At 43.9% G+C, this 16,344-nt stretch overlaps 1 long non-coding RNA gene across 2 annotated transcripts in view; it reads right to left on the reverse strand.

Annotated features, from left to right (window-relative positions):
* The window catches only part of LOC129049777 (uncharacterized), a 126,189-nt gene extending 117,674 nt beyond the window's left edge, over positions 1-8,515 (reverse strand). For both annotated transcript variants that reach the window (XR_008513088.2, XR_008513087.2), the window contains exon 1: positions 8,163-8,515. This is a non-coding gene — a long non-coding RNA (uncharacterized LOC129049777). The remainder of the gene's footprint in view (positions 1-8,162) is intronic.
* Positions 8,516-16,344: the final 7,829 nt, after the last annotated feature.

A 16,344-nucleotide genomic window follows, 5' to 3' on the forward strand; every position in this document is an offset into this window, starting at 1 on the left:
GTATAAGCAGACCTCAAGTAGGATTCATGTCTAGAACTGAAAGTCATCAGCATTCTCTCTTCTTATTTGCCACAAACTCAGTGGTGAACACAGTTATGAGGGTAACAGAACATCTCGAGGTATGTACGTATATACTCTCTGAAGCCCAAACTGCCCCATCACACCCTCTGTCATCTCCAACCCCACCACTATCACCATCACTCTCCAAAATGGAGAGTACTCCAGTTGTCTATTGCTGTGTAGTAACTACCCCAAGAGTTAGTGGCTTAAAACATCAACCATTTTATTAAATTTTATGATTTTGTGAGTCAGGAATTTAGGCAGGACTTAGATGGGTGATTCTTCTGTTTCATGTGGTTTCAATGGAGGTCACTTGGTGATAGTCATCTGGCAATGGGCTCATTTAGGGACCCAAGACAGCTTCATTCACATGTCTGGCACCTTGGTAGGGTTGCGTGGAAGACTGGCCCAGCTGTGACTGTCAAGTGAGCACCTACCCAAGGCCTCCCCAACATGGCAATCTTGGGGTAGTCAAATTTCTTACCTGGTAGCTCAGTATTCCCCAGAAACCCAGATGGAAGCTGCAAGGCTTCTTTTGATTTAGCTTCAGAAGTCTCAGAGCAACACATTGACCACATTATGTTAGTGAAATAAGTCATTAAAGCCAGCTCAGATTCAAAAGATGGGGAGTTAGACTCCATCTCTCCATAGGAAGAACATCAATTAACCTGTGGCCCTCTTTAATCTACCATAGACAGGCTGCTAGACAAGTATCTACCAGCTTAAATATTTACTGCTTGCTTAGATCCAAGGGAAAGATAAATGAGAAGTAAGACATCAAATGGTTCAGGGTACTCAGGGGACAGAGCCTCAGAATGGGCAGTTACAGGACTTATCCTCTGGGTGGTTCCTGTGGGAGACCTAGCCCCTACCAATCCTGCTCATTTCACTGATGTTGTGATACCTTTAAGAAGTGCTGAAAAAAGGATTATGAAGGAAAATCTGTAAAAGGAGGATAGGAATAGTATATCTATTTCACAGGGTTGTGGGGATTCAATAGATTTTATATATGTAAAAAAGTGCCTGGCATATAGTAAGTACCTTATAAGAATTCATTATCATCATTATGCTTGATGACCATATAAAAATATTTCCTAACCCTAGCTAGGCATCAAAATCTAATGCCTCAGAGGCTGACTTTTCAGGACTGCAAAGGGAAGGAGAAATGTGGTTTACAACTACTTGACTCCATTTATATGCAAATTACTAGCAGTAATTCATTCAAGATTCTCAAAGTAAATAATTTTCTGCTAATGTATTCTCTAACCAAAACAATAATGCCATTTTAAAGCTCTCAGGTGCTTGTCCATGAGTCACAGGAGTTTATTACATAAAGAGTTGATCATTGAGGTGACTATTTGGTAACACTGACCACTTTTCTTGCAATTCCCAGAGTCCCAGAGAGGCTTGCTACAATCCTACGTAGCAGGAACAAGTGGCTTCCCCTCCACTGGCAAAGCCGTCAATTGATGGGGCTACCCTGATACCAAACCCTACCTCTTTTAGTAAGCTGGAGGAAGTTTCTGCTTCTTAAGAAGTAAACTATTGGGGTTCCATCATTAGGCTTTCAGGGCCCCACACATTCCCAGATGCCTTAGCTTCATTCTTCAGTTCTACAAAGAAAGACCACTCGTGGGAAAAGCTCACACAATGCTTTTGTGTGGGACACCTGGAGATTGTTCTAACACACTGCTGGATTGGTTCCTTGGAGCTTGGACACTATATACCTCCAGTAAATGAGATGGAGATGTTGGCACTGCTTTTGCAGAGTGTTAAGGATGGAGTCGAAAAATTCAGAAAAATGGAAGTGTAGAATGGACATATTATGTGAGACCTGAAAACCCACCAAATGAATGTAATCTAGATGGCCCAGAAAACATTGTCTTCATTAAGCCAATAAAGAATGAACCGCAGAGAGAAGCCCTAAAATATTTGAAAAGCTTGGTTAGATGTCTTTCTGAAGGTTGTGGTTGAAAATTGAAAAAACGTGCCATTGAGATGGGCTCTATAGAATAAGTGTAGAACTAAGAGGATTCTGGAATGGCAAATGGTAGTGCATAATTGTCAGAGGGAAGGTGAATGTCATTATCATACTGATCAGCAAGACTTAGAGTGGCAACAGGGTGCCTTGAATACCAGGGATCTGTAGTGATTGTAGTGTTGCAAGGAGGGAAGATAGACGGGAGTAGAGCAGAGTATTACCTGACTTCTATAAAATGAAAGAGCAGGAGTGTAGAAACCTGCATGAGTTCAATAATAGAAACTATGGTCTCTCACCTCATTTCCAAATCTAAGTCAGTACAAAGACTTAGAACCCACTGATTTAAGGGAAGTTTAGGTCTGCTTAGGAAGGAACCTACAGCAACAACACCATAAATAAAATAAATATTCCTGCTAAACCTTCCCCAAAGGTACATGTGTCCATTTGCTAGGGCAACGATATACTGGGGAAAGGGAAATATCTAGGTCTGTGCTACTTGAAATGCAATTGTATTCCTTGGAAGGACTGGGGGCAGGGGGAGGCCAGATGATAAATGAAATTCTGTTTATAAGTGTATAATCACAATACACTTCTTAATAGCTAGCAGAACCTTCACATTGATTTCCTGACCTATGAAGTAATAAGAGTCATTGTAACAGGAAGAGTTAGGTGGATGCCCCTGAAACTGTTCCCACACCTAGCCAAGATAATAAATCAGAAACAATGTCACATCCCAAGTGGACTTGCAGAACTTAGAGACATCATTGAAGACTTACAGCACATAGGGCTGGCAGCTGCCATCAAGTCACCTGCTTGTTCCCTGCAAAAACCAGATAGATCATGGCAGAGAACCATGGACAACCATGAACTTAAATGATGACCCAAATTTCAGTAGCTGTGCCAGACATAGTGTCTTCACTAGAACAAATCAACTCAGCCTGTGACACTTGGTATATAGCCACTGTCTAGCAAGTACATACTTCTCAACCTGTATCAGTAAGGAAGATCAAAAGAGGTTCACATTTTTCATGGAAAGGAAAGCAGTATGCATTCATTGTGTCTTGTCTGAGGGTTCTCTCTCACAGGAGAGTCTGCAGAGACTTTGATTGTCTTGACATTCTGCAGACATCACATTTGTCCACCATATGGATAACATCAATGCCAATTATACCTAGGGAGCAAGAAATAAACTAATTTAGATGCCTCAGTAAGGCATATATGTGCTAAGAGTTGAGAGAAAAACCCCACAAAGATTAAAGAGCCTGCCACATTGCTAAAGTATTTAGAGGTAGAGTGATCTGGGGTATGCTGGTTAAATCCTACCTAAAGTGAAGGACAAAATACTACAGTACTTTGTAATCCTGACCACTATGAAAAAGATATAGTGCTTAGGGGAATTTTTTTTGGATTTGAGTGCTCTAATTTATATAACTAGATTTAGTTATATAAGTTTAGTTTTTAGTGGGGTTACAGAAAAAGAGGACTGCAGCAGATGAAGTGTGGTGCAGGCTGCTCTGCCGCTTGAACTACATGGCCCAATGGATACATTATGAGCTAGAGACATCCACAGAAGCTAAGGATGGTGTGTTGAGTCTGACAAGACCCAACAGGAGAATCTAGGGTTCTGGAGCAATACCATGCCTTCTGTGACAAAGAAATATTTGCCTTTTGGAGGAAAAACCCCTCCTGGAGAGCTACTGGGAACTGATAGAAAGTGATTGACTACAATCCATCAGATCATATGGTCACCTGAGTGCAGCTGTAATCCATCACTGTAGAAGCCGTACATTCAGAATGGTATGTTCAGGATCAAACTCAAGCACTTTCCAAAGGCAGAAATTAATTTTATCAACCACAGATCCCAAGTCTCATGGCACTTAACCTTTGTTTTACTGACATCTTTCCTCCAATCGCACCAATGGAAAAGGAAGATTCTCAGGCCCAGTTCACAGATGGGTCTGCTCAGTAGATGAGTGCCAACTATAAATGTGCTACTTCTGCTCTAAACCCCCAGGCAGGAGTGGCCCTGAAAGACAGTGGAGAAAGGAAATCTTCTCAATGGACAGAACTGGGACTACAAAATGTGGTGGTTCACTGTGTGTGGAGGAAGAAGGGGTCTGAGGTACATATATACCTGTACTTTTGGCCACTGGTAATTGGTTTGGTTGGTTGGTCAGGATTCAGGGAGGAACAAAAACGAAAGATTAGAGAGAAGAAAGTCTGGAGAAAGGGCACGTGAATAAACCCACAGAAGTATACAAATCTTTGTGTCGCACATTCATGCCCATCAGTGGGCGCCATTCTGAGGAGACATGCTCTTTGCTGGGAGGAATAAGAGTTCTCTGTGGGACCAAAAGGATGGCATCCCTCACCAAGGCTGATCTAGTTGTTTCACTGTTAAAAGTCAATCTGCTACTGAGAAAAGCCTGACACAGGGTCCTCTATAGAGCATCATCCCGTTCAGAGACAGGTCAACCACCTCATGGCATGGGACGACTTCTACTCTGAAGAGAGCTGTGATCTGTACGTAATAGAATTGACACATACTTTGGATATGGGTTTGCCTTCCTGCCCACAGTGCCTATGCCAGCCCCACCACCCAAATGCTTACATAATATCTGCCCTATCTGCATGGTATCCTGAACAATATTGCTTCAGACCAAGTGACCCAATTTATGGTGAAGAAGTTGGGCTAATGTAGACATGACTGTAGGATCTTCTGGTCTTAACGTCATCTAACAGAATGGTATACATGGCTTGTTAAAGGCTCAGCTGTGACACCAGCTCAGGCACACTAACCTGTAGGGTTGGAGCACTGCTTTCCAAAATGCTGTTTATGTGCCAGACTAATGACTAGAATACAAAGGTAAACAAATTAAAAGGTGGAAATAGTTTTGGTCTCTATTACCTTATTCACAGTGAACCATTTATAGAATTTATGTTTTCTCACCCTGCAAACCTAAGTTCTTCCAAAATATTCATCCTGATTCATGAAATTGAAAATCAGGGGACACAGAATATGTTCCACTAAGTCTGAAGCTGAAACTACCTCTTGGTCATCGTTTGCTCCTTTTGCCTCTAAACCAACAAAGAAAGGAGATACTGTATTGGTGGAAGTGAGTAGTCCTCATTGCCAGAAAGAGCAAGGTTGCTACCATACAATGGGAGCATGAAGCAGTATGTCTGGAACCTATGGGATTCATAGGACATCTGCTGGTCTTATTAACTGTCGTATTGTGAACAGACAATTGCAACAACCATGACTGGACAAGAGTAAGTTAGATAAGTACTCCATCCCTCAGAGATGGATGTCTGAGTCAGTCCACCAGGCAAGCAACCTATAACAATGAAGGTGGTCTGAGAGTGAGGAAAATAAAGATTGGGTCACAGCAGAGGGAAGTGTGGATATTAATTATGACCTCTGAAAACAACCGCAGCAGCAGAGATCACAGCTTGTTCACTAAACCTGAAGTTTGCAGATATTGTAGCTGGCTGGCAATTCGAAGGGTACTCTATGATAGATTGGACTTCATGTGAGAAAGGAGGGAAGACAAGCCAATATGAGTAATGCAAGAGGTGGACTATATTGAACACTTTGTTTTCTCTCAGCCTCAATTCTTATTCCATCTGCTGTGACAGTGACTGGTTCCACACAAGCCACTGTCATGCAGAAACAACCTGGTAGTGCCTTGTCTTGAGCCACAAAACTCTTACCTCTCATTCCCTGCTTCAGGACTCCTCTGAAGCTACTAGATCATGCAAAGAAATCTACTCAGCTTTCACGCATGCACACCCCAGGAGTGCAGGGAACTTAATGCCCACGTAGCTAACCTTGACCAATGCAGGAGGGAAACTGATAGCTAAAGGCTTCTCCCTTTTGCCCCTGGAAGCCAGTGCTAAGATGCACTTCCCAAGGTTCCTCAGAAGCATCTTCAGAATTGAACAGCAATCAGCAACAGCAGTAGCCAATTCATTTATATGTCTTTGCATTGGCTTTCCCTGTGAGTGTCTGGAGTCAGCTGACACTGACTCAGGGGAGCCGATTGTGCGTATCTCTCCCCAACTCCACATTTAGCAATGGAAATTGGGCATGGTCAGAGCATTTACACCATGGAAAATAGTAAATGTCATAATCAGGGTTAATGCTTTTTCCAGAAAGTTGGCTAATAAACATTTACCAACATATGACTGCTCTATTTCCTTCCTTCCTCACTCACTCTGTTCCTAAAACCTGATTTCTCCAATTCCATTACCAAATAAACTACCTGGACATAAGCCATTGTATCAGACTCTGCTTAGACTAGAGTCTAGGCTGAAACAAATATTTTCCTTAGGGTGTTGTTATGAGGTTCAAATGGGATCATATTGTAATAATGTGACAATGGCCAAGACTGAACAGCCTAGACCTAGAAAAATATACCTATCTTAGATGGTTTTATTTTTCTCAAGGTCTCTTAAGGACCTTGAGACTAAAGTACTTGGAATTTTAGCTGTCAGGAACCCTGAGGCTAGAAACAAGGTGGGTGTTAGGATGGAGGCAGATGGGACTTCCTCCAGTCTTGGTGCCTGAACAGGGTGTCTTGGAAAGGTTGAGAGAAAAATGTTCTGGTGGGGTCCTGCCGAGGAAGGCTGGGCTTGCAGCACCTCTGGGCTGTTAGTGTGTTCCATCCTTCCAGCTTCTCTACCAGGTATTACAAAGCTTGAACTCCAGCCCCAGCAAGAAGCAGCAGAAAGAACCTGAGCTGATTCTTTGGTCTTGGTAGAGAGTGAATTTCAAGCATAGCATGTGGCTGACTCTGAAACCCCTTCTGACCTTTCCACCTGGTTTGTGGGCATACACATCAAGAAAATGACTAGGTGTGTTTGTGTACTGTATGTGTGGTTTAGGCAAAGAAAGCTGTATCCCTAAAGCTGCACTGTTCAAAATGGTACCTACTAACTACATGCAACTAGTATTTAAATTTAAATCAATTAAAATTAAATAAAATGTTTAATTGAGTTCTATAGACAATTAGCCACATTTCAAAAACTAAATAGCTACATGTGGCTAGTGGCTATCATATTGGACCATCCAGATATAGAATACTTCCATAATCACAGGAAGTTCTTTTGGAAGGTGCTTTAAAATAGCTGTATTATTCGGATCCCAGGCCTAGAGTGTTGTCAACAACCATACCAATGGGGAAGGATTCTCCTGTATTCCCTACACCTGGAAGGCTGTATGCATCAATGGAGAAGAAGGATTCTCCTCTATTCCCTGCACCTGGAAGGCTGTCACCAAACTTCTGAGCTCCCTTCCCACGCTGAAGCCAAAGACAACAGCCCGGGCCCTTGGGAACACCAGCGACACCTTGTAGCAGCAAAAATGTCGCTGGTTTCTGGTTTTCTGAACTGGTTTCTTGTTTTCTGTCCTCTGAACATGTGTAACCAGAACCATCCTACTGTGCTTGAGGAGAATTATAATATTTAGTGATCATTTCCCACGTGGCAGAGACTGATAACATTGCTCTGATTCGACAAGAAAACATACGTGAAAAACTTAGCACAGTCTCTGCAGCGTGGGAAATGGGGGCTTGGGTGCTTATTGATATTACCCCCATTTTAGAGATGAGGTAACTGAGGCTCAGGTAGACTAGACTGAGTGTCTTCATGGTGAGGCCGGGAAAAAGGCTGTTCTTGTGCTAATGGATGGGATTTCGTAGCCATATAATTTGAATATTTTTTTAAAAATGACTTCATTCTCACCTCAAAATAATGAAGTGGGATAGAGGATGTATATGTGCAGAGCTAAGGAAGAATGTCGTAATGTTTATTTTCTTTCTCCATCCCCTCATGTTTTGGAGAGCTGCCTTCCTGTCAGACTTTTATTATCCACAGTGGTAAATCAAACTTCCAATTTGCAGATTCCTAACCCCAAAGGAATACCTTCAAAGACTGTACTTCAGCAAGATTGTATATAGTTCAGAAAATAAATTTAATTACATTTGAAATAATAAACTTGTTACCAAATTATATGCCATTTAAGAGAGACAAACAATGTCCATTCCGAGTTCATTTGGCAGCCATTTCAGAGCCTTTTTATAAATGTTTAGCTAAAGAACAAAATTATAGGATTACTTACAAAAGTTTTTCAAGGTCTCCAATTGCCAGGTTTTTTGCAACTCAGAGACTGTCTTCAGCAGCATATCAAGTGTGCTTTCTTGAGCTTCCACCACCTGTCAATCATTCTGAGTCCTTAATTAGGACTCTTCCAAGGAGACTTTGACATCCCAGAAAGTGATGCTTCCAGTCGGCTCCTCACCCTCTTTCCCAGATCAAAAACCATGTCAGCACACACGGTCAAAAGTGGCGCTTCCTACTTCGTGAGGAGACATGTTAAAGGGCAGATTTTTTAGCTGTGAGTGGAGGAGACAGTGTGCTTTGGGAATGCTGAGTTGTCGGAAGCCAGGGCAACAGAAACGCTGTGCCTGACAAAATGGCTTCCAGAACCCCACCACAGCCAACAGCAACGGAATGTTCTGATGATATCGTGTGGCTAAAAAGTTACAGGTATTGCCTCCTGAAAAGTATACACTCATCAAAAACCGAGCCGGACACTGCTGAAAGGGCTTCCAGGCACCAGCTGTGTCCACAGCTGTTCTGCTTCACAACTTCCCTGATGAACCAGCATTGTTGTGTTGAGGAACAGTTGTTCTATGTTGCCTCTGATTCAGAAAAGCCAACAAGAGCCAAGAGGGGGAATATGAGCAGAAGCAAAGGGCAGCTGGGGCTAGCCAGCAGACAGGAGGGGAGCCAGATCATGAGCGATAATTGTTTGGAGTGGAAAGAACATGGTGCTAGAATTCAGAAGACAGGTGCTATGGTCCTGGTGGGGTTGTTAAATCTCACAGCCTGCATACTTCTTAAAAAAAAAAAATCTTTTTTCTTTTTTTTATTATTATTATACTTTAAGTTCTGGGATACATGTGCAGAACGTGCCTGCACTCTTATTTAAATGATACCCTTGCTTCTGGAGGACACACTGGCTACTTGGAAAGTCACGGCATTGAGTACCACCCCAAAATTACATGGGCCTCACCCCCATTGAGTCTTTTTTGAATCATAATTCAATCAGCTCCTCTCTCTCCATTTATGGGAATTAGGTGACTGCCAATCCTCTCTGCCAGCTGCTGCTGGCCCTGTTCAAGGACTCTGTTTCCGGCACTGCTGTGGCTCTGCCCCCAGACACTGGATGCTCTTGCTGCTCAGGCTCTGCTATTGTTACCAAACCAACCTGGCTCTGTCTGCCCACGTGCAATGGAAAGCCAACACCAAGGCATCAACCTTTTGTAAAAAGAAAAGTTTACTGCAAGGCTGCCAAGCAAGGAGACAGGAGTCTGGCTCAAATCTGTCTGCCTAAGCTGGGGGCTAGAAGAGGTTTTACAGGCAGAGGGCAATGAGGCATAATCAGATTGGATCTTGCAGTGAGGTGATGTCAGGAGGTGTGATCTGACTGGATCATACCATGGAGTGATGCCAGGGCTTGATCTGATTGGATCATGGATCATGCCTTGTGATATCTGCTTCTTAATGAGGTCCCCATCCTTGGTCTGAGCACTTAAGTTTCTCCTGTGGTTGCATACTGGGTTTATCTGGGCATGCTCAGGTTACAAAACTTGAAACCTGGGGTTCATGGAAACTGAAAAAAACAACTCACAACTTTGTTACAGATTGGTCTGGCTTTAGAGTTACAGTCTCATGGGCAAAAGCAGAGGGACACCAGTCTTCCTGGCTTGGCATCACTGTGGCTACCTCTTTGCCATTGTCTCTGAACTTCAGATTCATGGATATTTCCGTGAAAACAGACTTTCTTCCTCCAAATGTGACAACTCTCTCAGTCAGTGTTAGACATCTTAGCCTCATACGGGGATCATGAAAACCTAGAGCAACCATATCATTTATATCACATCATTTATGCTTCTGAGAGCACAGGGGAATTATTCATAAAACTGCAAGGATGACAGGCATAAACTTGGCTGTCTCAGACAAACTAGACATATGTCCAGCCTCTCAAGAAAAACAAAAACTCAACCACTCTGGGCTCTGAGGTTTATCAGCACCTCTGGGGAAAGCAAGCTTTTCAGGGGCCAGTAGGAGTGATGTATGGGGCACCTACTTGGGGTTCACATGCTGGCCCCTTTATTGAGTTCATTCTGAGTCCAGAAGCTTGGCAGAGTTCAGCCAGATGGCAGGGTGAGCGCCCTGCCTTCCTGGTAGTCTCTTCTTCCGCAAGGGAATAGGAGGCCTTCACCCTCCTTTGTTCAAGAGTCTATTTCTAGGGGCCTGCCACCCCAGGGTCCCTTCTCCAGCTTTCTCAGGAGGCCCCACATCATCAGGCAATTAGCTCTCTAGTGGGTATAACTGCTACTGCTACAACCACTGTCCCAGTGGTAGGGTGGCCCTAAGTGTCCAAAGCCAGAATAAATCTACAAGATGTGTCTCTTCTCAGCGGGAAAGGCAGGCTAGAGATTCACTATGGAACTATGCTTCCAGGACAATTTGGAGCTTGACAGACATGACAGGATCTGATATTCAGATTGGAACCCTCCAGATGCCTATTTTGAAGAAAGGCAAAGAACAAGAAGACTGAGGGGAAGAGAGTAAAATCAAATTTTATACACGAAGCAAAGTAGCAATTTCTAAAATGATGGAAATGCCAATCCATGAAGCTCCTTCACCTAAAAATACCCCCAGTTTCTTTTAAAATGTCCTCACAACTGAGGTGAGAGGGTTTGGCAGTGGGGAGGGAACAGGATCTAGCAGGGGACAACTCTGAAAGCAACAATCATCACTTTGTGAATCACTAATCCGGCTTAAGAAGAGCCGCTCGAGAAACACCGCCAGCTTGTCTCCAGCTCCTAGGAAGCAGAAGGATCCTGAGCAGAACTGCCTAGGGCCTTGCTGGATGTCGGGCCATGCACTTTCCAGAGCAAGGCTGGCCCTGCCAAACTCAGACAGAGGGCTCACACATTTTTCTTACCGTGGAAAATAAAAAGGAGACAAGTGTTGTTTCCAAAGCTTAATAAAGTGAAAATCCAATATGGAATTTCTGCAATGGTTTCATCTATATAAAAACCAGGACCTCATCTGAGCAGAGAACTGAAGGGAACAAGAAGAAATGTAATATTCACATTATAGGAGTAGCAGGGTGGTAAAGATGGTTTCCTCTATGTCTTCTTTTCCTATTATATAGTTATTTCCTATTGTATAACTTTTTCCATTACCTTTAATGGCAAAAACTGCAATTACTTTTGCACCAACCTAATAGCAGCTATAACATTAAGAATAATTTGGCCGGGCACGGTGGCTCACAGCTGTAATCCCAGCACTTTGGGAGGCCGAGGCGGGCGGATCACTAGGTCAGGAGTTCAAGACCATCCTGGCCGACATGCTGAAACCCCATCTCTACTAAAAATACAAAAATTAGCTGGGCGTGGTGGTGCACCTGTAGTCCCAGCTACTCGGGCGGCTGAGGCAGGAGAATCGCTTGAACCCCAGGAGGCGGAGGTTGCAGTGAGCCGAGATTGTGCCACTGCACTCCAGCTTGGGCAACAGAGCAAGACTCCGTCTCAAAAAGAAAAGAATAATTTAACTGGATGAAGGACACTTGAACACTAGCCATTTCAAAAGAAAGGAATCCAGTCTGTGCGGTGGGAATAGGCCTTGCAGAAGGCGCTCCAGGCTCCTCCTGGGCCAAGGAAGCTGCATCTTTCCCATTGAGCAAGAGCCAGAGGATTGGGTCTTGGGCTGACATATTGACAGTGTGATTGTAACAGGATCACAGCATCTCCACTGTATGACCGGATGAGGACCCCCAGCTTGCTCCTGCCTGCTCTCTCAGAGCCTTCTCTCTCAAGGCCATCACACAGAGAGAAGGACTGAGCTCTCCTTGACCTAGTTCCTTCTAGGACCCTGGCAGAGTGATTACTTTCTCTTACCTTGGGAAACACGGTTAATCAGTCAAAACCTTGTCGGGCTGAATCCTACTAAACGTGACAAATTCTATTTCTTGGATCATGCTACATATTGAAGCAAACTGTAGTTGCTATCTGAACGCTGGCCTTGACTCTATCTTGGGGTGAGAAGAGCAGCTGAAACCTCTGTGACCTTTTCCACACAGAACTTTGTGGGCTGGGAGAGGCTTTGTGCACTTCCACAGACAACTCTGTATTTTAGCTTCTTTAAAAGAGCAGATAATAAATAGTAGCTAATGGGTTGAAATGCTTCCTATGTCCCAGGAGCTGTGCTGAGCAACATCATACATGATTTTGTTTAATCTCTCCCTATGACCTTCATGCCATCGCCATGACATCTACTCCAACTCCTACATAACTTCTGATTGCTGAGCTCTGGGAGAGAAGGGGCAACAATTACCCCCACTTCACAGATAAAGGAAGAGGAGCTTCGATAAAGAAATCTGGCCAGGCACAGTGAGTGGCTCACGCCTGTAGTTTCAACACTGGGAGGCCCTGCTGGGAGGATTGCTTGAGCCCAGGAGTTTGAGACCAGCTTGGGCAACATAGTCAGACCCCATCTCTACAAAAAAATAGAAAATAATTAGCCAGGTGTGGTAGTGTGCACCTGTAGGCCCAGCTACTCCAGAGGCCAAAATAGGAGAATTGCTTGACCCCAGGAGTTCCAGGCTGCAGTGACCCGTGATCGCACCACTGCTCTCCAGCCGGCGCATCAAAGTGAGACCCTGTCTAAAAAAGAAAAGAAAGAAAAGAAAAATTTGCCCAGGGTCACATTAAGTGACAAGCCAGGATGGGAAAGCAGGCCTTTGCACTCCAAAGCCTGCTCTCTTAATCACTATGCATATATTGTCTCAAGCGAAAAAGAAGTCCTGTGGTTGATATTTGGGAGATTTAAACTAAAGTTTTCTTTTTCTGTTGTTTATTTTAACTTCACAATACTCTAAATCTGGAAGGGACCAAGAGATTATTTTCTACATACCCTTTCATTAAAGAGGAAACTGTCATCTCTGGGCCCTTGAGTCAATCTCAGCTCCAAGAGAATTATGAGTGGCCAGGCCAGGTTATGGGCCCAGTCTTGGGATGGTGAGGCTGGCAGGAGATTATCAATAGAAAAGGAAGATGAGAAAAACTGTTCTGGGCAGAAGCCATTGCTGCCTGAATCTGTGGTCCCGATCTCCATGAACACGCTCATTTCTCATTCCTCAGGGAAGGAAAGTGATTCCCCATCACCACCAGGACCATGGGATGCTCACCCTAAAGAATTTGAGTCTATAAATAAAGCTGGTCATGTCCATCAGACAGGCTAAGCCTTCATCTATCTTGACATATCAAACATCGACAAGGCCAAAAACAAGAGTGAGGAAGAAGAGAGGGTGCTGCTGTCATCTCCTCTGACTCAGGGTCTTACTCACTGGTTGTGACTGTGAGACCGTATGTGTGACCAGACCCAAGCCTAACTGGATTCTTCTGCAACGAGGAGCCTCTCAGCCTAAGAGTGGAGCAATGCGCTGCCTGTAGGCCTCTTGGAATCAGGATTACAGTCCATAAAAGAGATGTCCCTTCCTGCAGCCCAAGTAGTCACCTTCAATGTAATAATAACAGCTGGCCATAATGGAACACGTGCCATGGACCAGACACTGTGCTCAGGACTTTACATGCACCATCTCATTTAATGTTTACAACAGCTCTACAAGGGAAATGCCATTACTGTTAGCATTCCCATTTTACAGACAAGAACACAGAGGCTTATTGGATTTGGGGTGGTAATACTGAATTTGACTGTGATATGTGTTCTGCTCATTTCTTAGTACTGCTTTGTATTCTCAGGAGACTGGCCTCTGTGACTGCATCAATAGGGCCTTTTTGCCCTGTGGTTCCAGTTGAGTTGGGCTAATGGGAGGCAGTGGCTTGAGCTGCAAAGTCAGAAGAGAGGTGTGGCCATTTATCCCTCCTCCTCCCTCCCTGTTGGGCCGGTTCTACCGCTGGCTGTATTCCTCCTCTTCAGCCAAAGCTCCAGATCTGTGGGCCCCTCCTACACGACAGCTCTCCCTAGGTTCAGGTAATCCTGTTTCCTGCCCCTTTTGTCCCTGAAGGCAGAAAGGTGACAATGGCTTCCCCTGCTGTTAGTCCCTGGGGACTTTACCATCCCTTGCTGGTTACTTTAACCTTCCCACATCCTTTGTTAAACTCTCTTCAGTAACATTATTTGAGTATATCTACTCTTTCCTGCCAGGACCCTTGGCTGAGGCAGAAACTGAATTTCTTGCTCCAGTTAGCACAGCTAAATATGGTAAAGCTGGGATTAGGAATCTTGGCAGTCTGACTCCAGAACCCACATTTTACATCACTATCTACATTGGTTAAAGCACCAAATAAGGCCACCAATGACACGGAAAGACGAATCTAGCGCCTCATTTCAAATCCTCTGTCCTTTCTCAGATGCTACCATTTCGGCAAATAGGATCCATTGTCAGGGCTGTGTCCTGGGCCTCACTTTCTCCCGAGACTGTCAAGGTCGCCCTCATTCTCCCAGAATAGCCAGGGCCACAGTGAGAAGGACCTGTCCAGAGGCCCAGGAGCTTAGAAAGGAGACTTTCTCTAATTCAGGCCAGGCACATTCTCTCACTTGTCTTGCAGAGGTTAGCTGACCACAATCACCCTACAGTGGGATCTAGATATTGTTATATGGCACCTAATCCAGAACAATGAAAGCAGAACCTCTAGGGGTGGGGCCTGGGTGGGTTAGTTCTAAACAGTCTTCTAGTGTGTCTAGTGTGCAGCCAGCTTTGGAACCATGGTACTAAACTGCAGGCAGCTGTTCAAATGTGATCTGTCATCATGACGTGTCCCTCCCAAGCCTGCGGTGAAACAGGTAGTAGCCTTTCCATCAGGAAAGGGGGTGGGGAGAGGAGGGGACAGTCATGTTTAAAAGTGATGGAATGTTTTATAGTATCTGAAGCTGATCCACAAGCGCTTCCAAGGCATACTGCCTTAGGCACGAAGCAGCCGCACAGCAGGCATACTCTATATGATAAGGTTTTTAAAATGTGGAGAAGGCTCAAGTCAGCTGAGTCAAGGATATACTTGCTTCTATATCCAGTGTGCTCTCGATTAATAAATTCTTTGAAATGAGCCATATATAGACAAACACAGATCCTAATAAATCACGCAAAGGTGAGCTCCTACTTGCCTGCCATTAGAACCACATCAAAATTTCCTCAGTGCACAGATTCCACGTGTCTCCTCCCAGTGAAGAAGATTTGAGTTTGAAAACGATCTCATGCTTTCTACTGCTATGCCTTCTTCTCTTTTGCCACCTCTTCCTTGTCTGTCTCTTCCACTAACTAGCTGTGGGACTAGGGCTAGTGAGGTCATCTTTCCAAGCTTTCCTTTCTTCATCTACTAAATCTGGTAGACACTGGTTCTCAAAGTGTGACCCTGAGATAAGGAGCATCAGCATCACCTGTGAGCATGTTAGAAATGCAGATTCTCAAGCCCTACCCAGACCCACTGAATGAGAAACTCCGGGGTGAGGCTACAGGAAGGCCTCCAGGTGATTTTAATGCACACTCAACTTAAGAACTATTGTTCCCAAATATCGTTATGAAGCTCTTCTCCACAACCTCCTTGTATGGTTTCCTTTCTTTGATGGCCAGTTTTCTCCCCAGGATGTCCAAAGCCCTCATTCTCTCTACCCCCCACTGAAACATGGTAAGTTCTTAAGACTTTTGCACCTGCAGTTCCTTCTGCCTTGAATTCTCTTCTCAATGGCTTCTTCACATCCCTCAGGTGACCTCAGGCTATGAAGTAGTTGGCTCCTAATATTGTCTACCCAGCAGACAATGTATTTTCATTGTAAGACTAAATTACCATCTATTATTTATTTTATTTGCATATTTTTGTCTCTCTCTTTCCCCTAAAATGTAAGTTCATGAAGTAGAGACCATATCTATTCATTTGCTGTATCCCCAGAACTTAACAATGTGACCAGCATAGCCAGAACTGTTCATTAGCACTTTCTGTGAAGATGGAAATGTTCTATATCCACTTTGTCCAATATGGGAGCTACTAGCCATGTGTGGTGGCTATTTGGGCACTTGAAATGAATCTAGCATGACTAAGAAACTAAATTTTAAATTTTAATTTAAATTAATTTAAATTTAAATAGCCATATGTAGCTACTTCCTACTGCACTGAACAGTGCAGCTCTAGACAAAAAAAAAGCGTATTGAACAAATGAATAAATTCCTATCAAAAGCACTAAGAATGTGATTTTTTAAATTTGACATT

The sequence above is a fragment of the Pongo abelii genome, chromosome 15 (assembly GCF_028885655.2).
Source record: "Pongo abelii isolate AG06213 chromosome 15, NHGRI_mPonAbe1-v2.0_pri, whole genome shotgun sequence".
Taxonomy (NCBI): domain Eukaryota; kingdom Metazoa; phylum Chordata; class Mammalia; order Primates; family Hominidae; genus Pongo; species Pongo abelii.